This window comes from Podarcis melisellensis (assembly GCF_964234715.1).
Source record: "Podarcis melisellensis genome assembly, chromosome: 8".
In the NCBI taxonomy this organism is placed as follows: domain Eukaryota; kingdom Metazoa; phylum Chordata; class Lepidosauria; order Squamata; family Lacertidae; genus Podarcis; species Podarcis melisellensis.
The window spans coordinates 74,930,479-74,942,772 of record NC_138540.1 but is presented as its reverse complement, the minus strand read 5'-3'; positions in this window follow the sequence as shown (position 1 = coordinate 74,942,772).

The window sequence follows — 12,294 nt, the reverse complement described above, 5'->3', positions numbered from 1 at the left end:
GCAGCAACTTTCTAGGGACTCAGGCAGAGTTGTCTTCCATCACTAGAGATGTCAAGGGTTAGGAATGTCTGCATGCATGCTATAGCATGTGCTCTACAAGGGAGGGGCTCACCCTTGAGACAGGCTGAGGTAGCCACCTCGGGCAGCAGAACCCCAAGACACAGCACCGTACCCCCCAACATTTCTCCGATGAAAATAGAGACATCCTTTTTAAAAAAAATAGTAAATTTTATTAGTATTTTCCACACAACAACAACAAAATGGAAAATAACAATACACAAAACACAAAAACAAGCTTATGAAAAACCAAGCCAAATCTTACAAATTATTAATATAAACACTAAAAAGGAAAACAAACATTGACTTCCACCAACCCCACAGCACCTCCTTTACCTCTCATTGTATCTTCCTGTTTTCCTGTTTTCCTTATCACCTCTATCCTAGCATCTAGATATAAATCCCTCCTTCTTCTCCTTTCACTTCACAAGGTTATTCCAGACTCAGCCAGATTTCTGTCCTCGAACCTTGGCTTTTAAGGTATTCCTTTAGGTACTCCCATTTCTTTTTCACTTCACTTTTGGGTTTTTGTCTTATTATATCTGTCAATTTGGCTAATTCTAAACATTCTGAAAGCTTGCATAACCATCCTATTTGATAATAATTATAATAATATCCCGCCTATCTGACTGGGTTGCCCCAGCCACTCTGAGAAGCTTCCAACATATATAGAAACATAATAAAACATCAAACATGTAAAAAGTTTCTTATACAGGGCTGCCTTCAGGTGTCTTCTAAACAGTGGCATAGCGTGGGGGGTGCAGGGGGGCCGGCCGCACCGGGCACAACATCTGGGGGTTAGGGTTAGGGGGCGCAAATCCACGGGTTAGGGGGCGCAAATTACTTGCCTTACCCCGGGTGCTGACAACCCACGCTATGCCACTGCTTCTAAAGGTTGTATAGTTACTTATTTCCTTGGCTCGGGGGTCGCATAACTCCATACCCTCCACCATTTCTCCAATTGAAACAGGGATGTCCTAAGGAAAAGCGGGACATTCCAGGGTCAAATCAGAAACTGGGACGGCTTCTGTAAATCTGGGACCGTCCCTGGAAAATAGGGAAACTTGGATGGTCGGCAGCACCCCTGTCGGCACCCAGCAGGCCCTGCCACCTCTGCCAATGGTGAAGAACTCTCAAGATCTCACTGAAATCTCAAGAGAGCTTGTGCACTTGCAGGTTCTCGACTGAACCCCCAGCCCCTGTTTTGCGGGTGCCGCCAGAAACACAAGTAAGGAAGACTGTGGTGGTGGGATAGCACCCTTAATCCGTTCCGGAAGTCAGTTTGACTTCCGAAATGATCGAAACCAAGGCGCAGCTTCTGATTGGTGAAGGTGCCCCAGAAACAATAGCTGACAGCCACATCGGATATTCGACTTCCAAAAAACGTTTGAAAACCAGAATACTCACTTCTGGGTTTTCGGCATTTGAAAACCAAGGTATTTGAGTACCAATGTGTTTGAGAACCAAGGTACCACTGTAATAATAATAATAATAATAATAAAATTTATTTATACCCCGCCCACCCCGGCCAGAGCCAGGCTCAGGGCGGCTGACACCAGTAAAATTACAGTAAAAACCCCCCACCAATTTAAAATACAGGTTAAAATGCAATTTAAAATGCAGCCTCATTTTAAAAGTAGCCTATAGATCAAAACCATAAGGGGAGGGAAAACATAAGGGTCAGACTGAGTCCAAAGCAAAGGCCAGGCGGAAAAGCTCTGTCTTGCAGGTCCTGCGGAAAGATGTCGAGTCCTGCAGGGCCCTAGTCTCTTGTGACAGAGCGTTCCACCAAGTCGGGGCCAGTACTGAAAAGGCCCTGGCCCTAGTATGGATGTGTGGTCATTTTCTCCAGAGGCTCTCTCTGCGGTGCTTCAGGGGAATGCAAGGGGTCATTGAACTGCAAAGGGAAAGGTGCATGTGTGAATGCTCATTGCCCAGAACTTCATTCAAGCCAGGGCTGTTTCGCAGGGTTACCAGCTGCACACAGAGACTCAACAAATGTATAGCTTACATTCTTATAGAGAACCTGCAACCCTTTGGATGCCGCCTCTTTCTGAGCACTTGAACTCAGGGGCATCCAATGGAACATTGGGAGAGTCAGGACAGATACCATACTTTTTCATGCATTGTTGAACTATGGAACTCCCTCCCACTTGAAGCTGCGGCGGCCACCAATTAGGATGGCTTTAAAAGAAAGTTCATGGAGGGAAAAGCTACCAGTGGCTACTAACCTTGATGGCTATACTCTGCCTCCATGGCTGGAGTCAGAAATGCTTCTGAATACTAGTTACTGGAAACCACAAAAGGGGAATAGTTTCTTGCACTCGGGTTCTTCTTGAGAGTTTCCCACAGGTTGCTGGACTAGGTTGGGCCACTGGGTGCAACTGGGTCAGAGGTACTGCCCTTATCTAGGACTAAGACTGACGGACTGTTGTTGCCACAACACCAGAGCTCCATTTGCCTTTAATAGCCTAGCCTACAGAGAATTTTAATGGAAACAGGAGCAGAAATTGCTGAAGTTTACTTATCAGCCCTGTGTCCGGAATGGCAATCAATCTTCTGACTGCAACTGGCATTTGCTGCTGTTGCTTTCAGTCCACAATTGATACTTAATAGATTGCATACTTTCCCGATCACATTGTGTTTCCTTTGCATGGAAATGTATGGGGGGGGGGGAATAATGCAACAACAACATATGTTACATGATTATGTCACAGTGGACCGCAAAATAAATAACGTAGCTTTTTGGCAGAAGATGAACTGCAGTGGAACGGAAGCGGCGCTGCATGCAAAGAACACAGAGTGGACCAAAAAACAATACACCCCTACTTACAAGTGGCAAGAGCCTTAAGTGGCAAGGACTAGCCTGGATAGTTAGCCTTGGTGAAGACTTGACGTTTCCATCCCCCAAAAAGATTTTGATTTGAGTTTCCATTGAAATAAGGCTGTATTTTAATGTTTTAATGTTGTATTTTAATCTTGTTTTTAAGTTGTATTCCAATCAATTTGTTTTTATATCGGGTGTTAGCCACCCTGAGTCCGGTCTTGGCTGGGGAGGGTGGGGCATAAATAAAATTATTTATTATTATTATTATTATTACTACCACCAGTGGATAGGAAGAGTTGTGGGGAAGAAAGGTAAACCACATCACCTGTAGTAGGCACTCAGTAGGCAAGCTGCTCACTTGCACAATGAACATATTTGAAAACGCCTAATTTAGACATGCATATAAAATATTTAACAAACGTAAGGTGTAAAGGCAAACCTTCGAGAGCGGCAGTAGAACATTTAATCCACTTTTGTTGCCAAGAGTTGGTAATAAAATGATGGCACCTTCAATCGCACCAGCTTTTTAAGTGAATAACTTGTATGTTCAAAGCATTTCTCTCTTCCTGTGGCCCTGGGTACTGCAACCTGAGATCTTTTTGCAGCAAGATGTGCTTAATTAAGAACAAACTGAAAGTCTATACCCACTTACCTGGGAATGTGCCTCGCTGGGGATCAGGGAGTATTTGATTTGGTTCACATTTAAAGGTGAATCTATCTCATTTGCACTTCCTGAAACAATATGCGGCCTGAAACAAAGCCTTCCTTTGATATTCACACTTCTCTGAATTTTGCAATGGAGTTTTTCAGCCAAAGTGTGCCTAGCGCTGCATATATTGGGGAGAGTAACATACAGAAGTGCCTTAGATTAAGGAAAATATAAATATCAGAGCAGACATATATATATCAGATTGCACTCTAACAGTGCAAGCCTGTTCTTCTTTGCTTAGAAGTTACGTAAGTCTCCTTGTGTTCAGTGGGGCTTGCTGCCAGGTAATTGTTTTGAGAGTTGCTGCCTTAGGCTTCAGTCCTAAGTACACTTCCCTGGGAGGAAGCCTCATTGTACACAGCAAGGCTACCTTCAGAACAAACATGCGCAGGATCGTCCTGTAAGTCTGCACAGCAGCCCCTTCACTCCATTTTAAGAACATCACAAACTGCAGATTGGCTTCTCTCTCCACCACCATTACACCCATTTTTACACTTCATTGATGCAAGGCCAGGAGGCCCCAGCAGGTGGCACTATTCACCAGCCTATGATGCCTTGAGCTCAGCTGTAATGACTGCTGCCAGATCTCTCTCTCTCTCTCTCTCTCTCTCTCTCTCTCTCTCTCTCTCTCTCTCTCTCTCTCCTGTGTGCCTCAAGCATGTTTGCCAATGCATGAATCTTTCATACAGAGAGCATGTGGGAGAACATTCTGTGGCAGGGGTCAGGAATTGCCTGGGGATCTGTGCTCCAGACACAGAACATGCTTCAGGGCCTGACTTCTGTCTAGGTATGTATTTATGTGAAGGCCAGGGACACCTTAACTTCATTTTTCTGCTAATGTGCGTTCAGTTTGCTGAACCAGTTTGGAATGTCAGCCATTCCCTGAAACATGGAAAGTGCTAATGGACAAGAGTGCCTCTGATCGTCTGCAAAGTGTGATTCTGTAATCACAAATGGCCTGTGCACCTGCTTATTATTATTTTTTAATAGTTTAATAGTTTTTAATTGTTCCTGTGCTTTTAACAGTGGCTTGACACACAGAAGCCCACCTGCTGTAGAATCTCCTAGGATGAGGATAGGAAAAAGCTTCAGCCAAAGAGGAAAGGCAACTATCTAATCAGATCCAAATGTTCCTTTTTTCCAGGGACGTCCCTGATTTAGAGAAGCCGTCCCGGTTTCTGATTTGATATCGGAATGTCCCACTCTTCCTTAGGTAAAGGTCCAGTCGTGGCCGACTCTGGGGTTGCGTCCACGACTGGACCTAATGGTCAGGGGTCCCTTTACCTTTTTACACACACATATATATACACAGCTTTGAAAAGTTGCGCACAAAGGAGTGTAGAATGGGATAAATGCATGCAAAAACAAAAGTGTATAGATATCTATGCAGGCATGCATATATGCACAGATATCCATACACTTTTTTATTTGCATGCATTTATCCCAATGCACACTCTTTTGTGCACAACTTTTCAAAGTCTATGCATTTTTCTGCAAGCAACATAGATTTCCGTATGTTATTTTGCAGCCACTTTTCACCAGTATACATATTTTATATGTCCTTTAGTGGAAAAACTGCATTACGCAAGTGGGATAAGTGGAAATTTCCTAGCAGAGCTGCATTTAGTTTGCATCTGTTGTTTCTGGGGAAGTGTGAATTTCCTAACGAATGCCTCTTCCATCCCATAGTCTCAGGTGATGGGAGAGGACAGTCCCCAAACTGCCTCTGCACCATTGCCTCCAAATCCAGACTCTGGCTCTGAATTTCTCCTGCTTCTGCATTTCAGAGAGCCTTACACCCAACTACCTGAAGTCTTCCACTCCTATTTTTCCGTTCCCCAGTGTTTCTTCCTTCTTGTCACTCCGGGGGGAATGCCATCTCTCTGGGGAGAAGGGAGAACAGTTTTATCCAACGGCCACTATGGTTCTCGGGGTGGCTCTTTCCTCTCCTTTTTTTATTTGATCACTTATTCATGAAGGCATTAAAGCTGATGTACGACTCGCTTGGGATCCCCTCCTCCATTCCCCAAACAAAATCAAAAGCGCGTCACTGGCAAATTTATTAGCCCTCTGTGAAGTCCCCGGAACTAGCCTCCGGGGAGCCATAGTCGCAGCGTGCGTTTGACTGCCTCCTAACACAATAGTAAACTGGAAAATCTGTATCGGCCTGCTTTTTCCACAGAGATAGACAACCAAAGGGGTGAATTTTAAGATCTGACAATACCAAACAATGCAGTACTCCTTTATAATATAGCAGCACCCAGCCACTGGCTCAATGACTGGTTTTAAGCAGGCAGAAGTACTTTTTTTGGGGGGGGGGCGGGCAGGTGTGGAGGACTCCTTGGTCCTGAATGGGGTAACTGTGCCCCTGAAGGACCAGGTATGCAGCCTGGGAGTCATTCTGGACTCACAGCTGTCCATGGAGGCGCAGGTTAATTCTGTGTCCAGACAGCTGTCTACCAGCTTCATCTGGTACGCAGGCTGAGACCCTACCTGCCTGCGGACTGTCTTGCCAGAGTGGTGCATGCTCTGGTTATCTCCCACTTGGACTACTGCAATGCTCTCTAAGTGGGGCTACCTTTGAAGGTGACCTGGAAACTACAACTAATCCAGAATGAATAAACTAGACTGGTGACTGGGAGTGGCCGCTGAGACCATATAACACTGGTCCTGAAAGACCGACATTGGTTCCCAGTACATTACGAAGCGCAATTCAAAGTGTCGGTGCTGACCTTTAAAGCCCTAAACGGCCCCGGCCCAGTATATCTGAAAGAGTGTCTCCACCTCCATCGTTCAGCCCGGACACTGAGGTCCAGCTCTGAGGGCCTTCTGGCGGTTCCCTCACTGTGAGAAGTGAGGTTACAGGGAACCAGGCAGAGGGCCTTCTCAGTAGTGGCCCCTGCCCTGTGGAATGCCCTCTTATCAGATGTCAAGGAAATAAACAGCTGACTTTTAGAATACATCTGAAGGCAGCCCTGTTTAGGGAAGTTTTTAATGTTTTATCGTGTTTTTAATATTCTGTTGGGAGCCGCAAAGAGTGGCTGGGTAGACCAGGCCAGATGGGCGGGGTATAAGTAACTAATAGTAGTAGTAGTAGCAATAATAATAATAATAATAATAATAATAATAATAATAATAATAATAATTTTTCACTGGGAGTCTTTTTTACTCCAGTTGGTTGCAAATTCGGCTGCCTTTCCGTGCTGGGTGGCCAGAGTCTTGTGACATGGGTGTCACAAGTGACACTGGCAGTGAGCATCTGTGCCACACCTGAACCGTGCAGGTGAGTCTGTCAGCCTGGAAACACAGGTGGGGAACCTTCTTTTCACCCTGAGGGCCATATTCTGTTCTAGGCAATCTTCTGGGGGCTGTGTGGCAGTTGTGGGTGAGGCCAGAAACAAAAGTGGGCACAATAATGGTAATTTTACTTTAGCACAGTAGGTGTGCTTCTGTGTGCACCTTCTACTCCACTCCAACAAGAAAGAGGCATTATCAGAGTTCAATAGTATATTCTAGCTTCAGGCTTGGACCCAAGGTGGATCTACACACAGGGGGGGAAACCCGCTATAAATAAATAATAAATTAAATTGTTATAACCAAAGAAAAAGAAAAACACTGTGTAAATTCGCATAGAAAAGTTTTTGCTCTACAGCGCCATCTGGTGCTGCATGTTTATAATGCAGTTAAAACACTGTTTTTTGACTAATGTAGCTGAGTCCCCCAATGTAGCACTAAGTGACCATCCCTTCAGTGCAAGGACTTACCCTTGTGCAACAGAATTCCCTTGCCTCTCCCACTCCCGTCCTCTCTAAATCTGTTCTGGTACCCCCCCCCCAACAATCCAGAGCAGATTTTGGAAGAATGCATGGGTCGTGGAGGTGGAGGAATTCCCATTACACAAGCACAAATCCTTGCACTGATTGGGTGATTACTTAGCACCACGTTGTACACAAACCTCAATGAGGCATGTATAGCCTGGTGATAAGCAGATTTACTGCCAATAAGAAAATCCCACGAGTTCAGTAGGATTTACATCCTGGTAAGGATGCTTTGGAATTCAGTGTTATAGGTTTGGGGGTCAGTCTGGATGATGCCCAAGGGTCTCTTCCAAACCTGTGATCCTGCGAGGTTAGAATCTATAAGCACAAACCTGCTGAACCAGCTCCCTTGTTCAGGTAACAGCTTTAACTGGTTAGTGAAGTGCTGCCATTTACATGTCCAAAGAGGTTGCCCTGTTGCCATAGAGACAAATGGGGTGGGGAGGACTATTGCCAGCTCATTTGGTTGGATGCTGTGTCATCCTGCAAGGGAGAAAAATAGGCCAAGGAGGACTGTGAGAGAGAGAGTTTTGGGTTGATGCTAGAAGCTGAGGACAGAGAGGCTTATTTGCAACTCAAAGCTATGGCTTGGGGATCTTCCTGGGAACCTTATGGAGGAGGCGAGATCTGTTGTAGGGTTGATGCCGTGAGCCCCTGAATCCTGCACTCAGGTTGTATATATGTGTACATAAAACCATAAATCCTAAAGACACCACAGTCTCTGTTGAGCTTCTGCCCAAGGAAAACAGACTCTGGGTAAGTGCTGTTAGCCCTCACCGCTCAGAGACTGGGGTTTTGTGCAACATCAGTTTGAAAGGCACATCGCTGGAGAACAACAATAGCTGTTCCGCCCCAGCCACTTCTGCCCTCTGCCTCCTTCTGCATGGTGGGCATCACTCCTTTGGAAGTCAGGTGGGCTTTTGCCAAATGCCAGAAATCCCTTGCAAAGACAGAGGGGTGCCACAGACCACACACCCCCTCTGCTTTTCCAGCCAGGTAATGAGTGCCTGTGGTGCCCAATGAAACTGATAGGGCAAAAAGCATGGAGCCCAACAGTAGGTGGCGCCAGAGTCAATGCAAGGCAATGATAGCAAAGTTCCCCTTTTTGTCCCATATCCTCCTGGCTGGCATCTACAAGTGCAATACCAAGAGGGTCACCCCCCCCCCCCGACTGGTTGCAAGTAGGAAGGCAGGCAGTTGGGGGCTGTGTGAAAACAGAGTGAGGTTGGTGGGACACTGCCCCGTCTGCCCCAAATGTGGACCAGCCTCCACTGATCCTCTCTCCTTCCTGCCAACCCATCAGCCGGCCTCTCTTTATTTCCCAACCTTCGACACCAATTTCACAGCAAGCTGGTTCCATCATTCCCAGACTTTCTGTGCCTGTTAATCATCCCTCTTCCACGTCAACCCCTAGCCCACCAAAAAAAAAAAAGGGGGGGACCCTCTCTGCTTCTTGTCTCAGTCCAGGCTGCCTTGATCACTAGGGAGACACCTAAAGCCGGTCTGCTTGTCTTCGCTATCTGCATTTGCGAACTTTTATCAGTCTGTATCTGTTTTATCCGTTGCTGGCAATCTGCAGGGCTATCATTTAGGTAGAAAAGATAAGAGCGGGCAGTGCTGGATTAGACATGATTCGATTAGAATAGCTTCATTAGATTGAGAGACTTAGATGAGTAAAGATAGATAGACCGGCAGACAGACGGACAGGCAGACAGGCAGACCTCGAGGCTGTTAAACTGAAATGATGGAATGCCACCCTCACACAATTCTTCACCAGGGGTATGGAGCAAACACCAACCGACTTTGTACAACTCCCATCCATTTAGGCTGACCATGTGTCCTACTTTACAGAGGACAGCCCCCTGTTTGAATACATCTTCTGCCTGAAGGACTTCCTGGTACAAGTCTGGTTTAAAGATGGTGGACGGAGCCCTAAGAAGGGGGTGCTGTTGTGAGTAAAGCAACAAGGCTTGCAATACTCTACTTGAACCAGTTGGAGGCGATAGAGAGAAAGGCAACTTGTTCCTCCTCCTCACTGGTTCCTTCTCTTCTTCCTGATAAAGTGGGATGCAGGTGGCGCAGTGGTCTAAACCACTGAGCCTCTTGGGCTTGCCTATCAGAAGGTCGGCTGTTCGAATCCCCTTGATGGGATGAGCTCCCATTGCTCTGTCCGAGCTCCTGCCAACCTAGCAGTTTGAAAGTATACCAGTGCAAGTAGATAAATAGATACCACTGCGGTGGGAAGGAAAATGGTGTTTCCATGTGCTCTGGCACTCTCATGGTATCCCGTTGTGCCAGAGGTGGTTTAGTCATGTTGGCTACATGACCCAGAAAGCTGTCTGCAGACAAACGCCAGCTCCCTCGGCCTGAAAGCGAGATGAGCGCCGCAACCCCATAGTTGCCTTGGACTGGACTTAACCCTCCAGGGTTCCTTTACCTTTACCTCCTGATACAGTAGATCACTTCCTTTTAGGCTTTTTCATATAGTTAAGGATAGAGTAAGCGTGCAGCCATGTTAACCCCTTGACTCCATTTCTGGCCGCATATTAAGCCTGTGCTCAGAACGGCTTTGTTTGCCATGAGTCATGAACCTCAAGTTTTCTTTATCCTTTCAACCAGCTGCCTCGCCAGACTCTTTCTTTCAGCAGACCACTGCAATTTTCCAAATTCCATCAAAAACAAGCACCTGAGCAGCAGACCGAGAAGACACACAAGTCACCTGGGCACTGTCTTCCCCATGATGGTGAGATGCATTGTATTTCGATTGAGATGATAGAATGTGTTAATGTGAAAAAGCTGGTGTGATGCCCTCCAGATGTTATTGCACCACAACGTCCACAAATCCCTCGCCAGTATTGCTAATGGCCATGGATGATGGGGTTTGTAGTTCAACAACATCAGGATTGGGGCTTCCAGAAACACTCGAACCAAGGCTGTTGTTTGAGACATTGCACTCAAGAGCTTAATCTCTGGATTCCCCAGAATCAGGCAGGTCAGGAATGAGAATATGGCAGAATCTAGCTGGGTCACAGCAGAACCTGGAGTTTACTGGCTTCTTAGATATCAGTAATGGGTATTCCTGAAGAACGTGGTTTTACAGGGGTTGTAGCTCAGCCGTGGAGTGTCTGCTTTGCATTCAGAAAGTCTCTGGTTTAATCCCCAATATACCCAAGTAGGGTTGGGAATGTCTCCTAGAGAGTCACTATTAGTCATTGCAGACATTAATGAGCTAGGTGTTCCAATGGTTTTCCGTAGCTTCCTGTGTTCCTACCTGGCAGACCAGTAAAGCACTGGTATATTGGCAAGCCTGATGGAAAGAGTATGGCATTATGTCTATGGAATATTCTCCTTTGAGACCTAGAGTTGACCATGCTGGTTTTCTGATTCCCCCTTTTATCTCTGTGATTCCTGGGTTCATAAATCAATCCACCAAAGCCCCATCAGAATGGGCACAACAAGTTGATACAGCATGTCTGGAGTGAGGGTTGGAACGAAGGCAGACTCTAGAGAAAAGGTTCTCCACGGCTCAGAAGAAGATTCCGGAAAGCAGCAGGCTAGCATTGGCAAGCGTTCCATTGGGTGTCTCCAACCTCGCAGCATTTTGCAGGTGGGATTCAAGCACATTGCATGACTTTGGTTTTGCAGAATTGAAGTGGTTTTACCCACTTGATTCACACACACACACAAATACATGCACGACTTTTTGCTGTTTGGAAGGTGATGGGGAAATCCCCTGAAAAGTGCAGGTTGGGTGGATGATTAACTGGAAGACGTGTGGACACCCAGTACAGCGGTACCTCGGGTTAAGTACTTAATTCGTTCCGGAGGTCCGTTCTGAACCTGAAACTGTTCTTAACCTGAAGCACCACTTTAGCTAATGGGGCCTCCTGCTGCCTCTGCGCTGCCGCTGCACGGTTTCTGTTCTCATCCTGAAGCAAAGTTCTTAACCCGAGGTAATATTTCTGGGTTAGGGGAGTCTGTAACCTAAAGCATATGTAACCTGAAGCATATGTAACCCGAGGTACCACTGTAAAGCAGTTCAGAGTGGGTGCAGGATGAAGGCTGGTAGTCATAGTGTTGCCCGGCAAACAAATCACAACAAAGGCTCAATAAAGACTGGCCGTAGCCTAACCACCACATAAGGTTTGAGCAAGGAAATCGAGGGAGATGCTGAGTGAACAGGTTCATGGAATCATAGAATTGGAGAGTTGGAAGGGACGCCAGGGGTCATCTAGTCTAACCCCCTGCAATGCAGGAATCTCAGCTAGAGCATCCATGACAGTTGGCCATCCAACCTCTGCTTAAAAACCTCCAAGGTTGTTTGGAGGAACTTAATAAAAACATCCTTTGTCTCCCCCTCCTCCATATCAAGAGCCGGCAGCGCAAAGACTTGCACCTCTCTCTAACCACTAGACATCACTCTCCTTCTAGAAAGCCAGGGATCCCAACTCCCATCTCTCCCCCCCCCCCGCTGCTGCTGCCAGCCCACCGCCCCCCCCCCCGGTGTGCAAGCACTTAACCACTAGACCTCACTTCTCACTTGCCAATTAAATTCTCCGGCTGCTGTGTGCCTTATTGGTTCTAAATTTTTATTTTCCTTTGGAAATTGCCCTGTAATCTGCTTTGTAATCGCCACGGTGCTAATTATGCAAATGGAATGCAAATGAGGCACTAATCATTGTGAGGTTATGGGGGAATGGCAAAGCGTTTAAGGCCTGGGGAAGGGGGCATAGAGAAGCGACAGCCTGCGGCGGCGGCGGGGAGAGAGGGACGTCAGAGGCCTTGGGCACGCAAGGGTTACGGAGGGATACTCGAGAGAGCAGAACAGGCAGAGCAAGGAGAAAATGTTATATGGACTCGCTCACCCTTCTGCTCCGCAACCA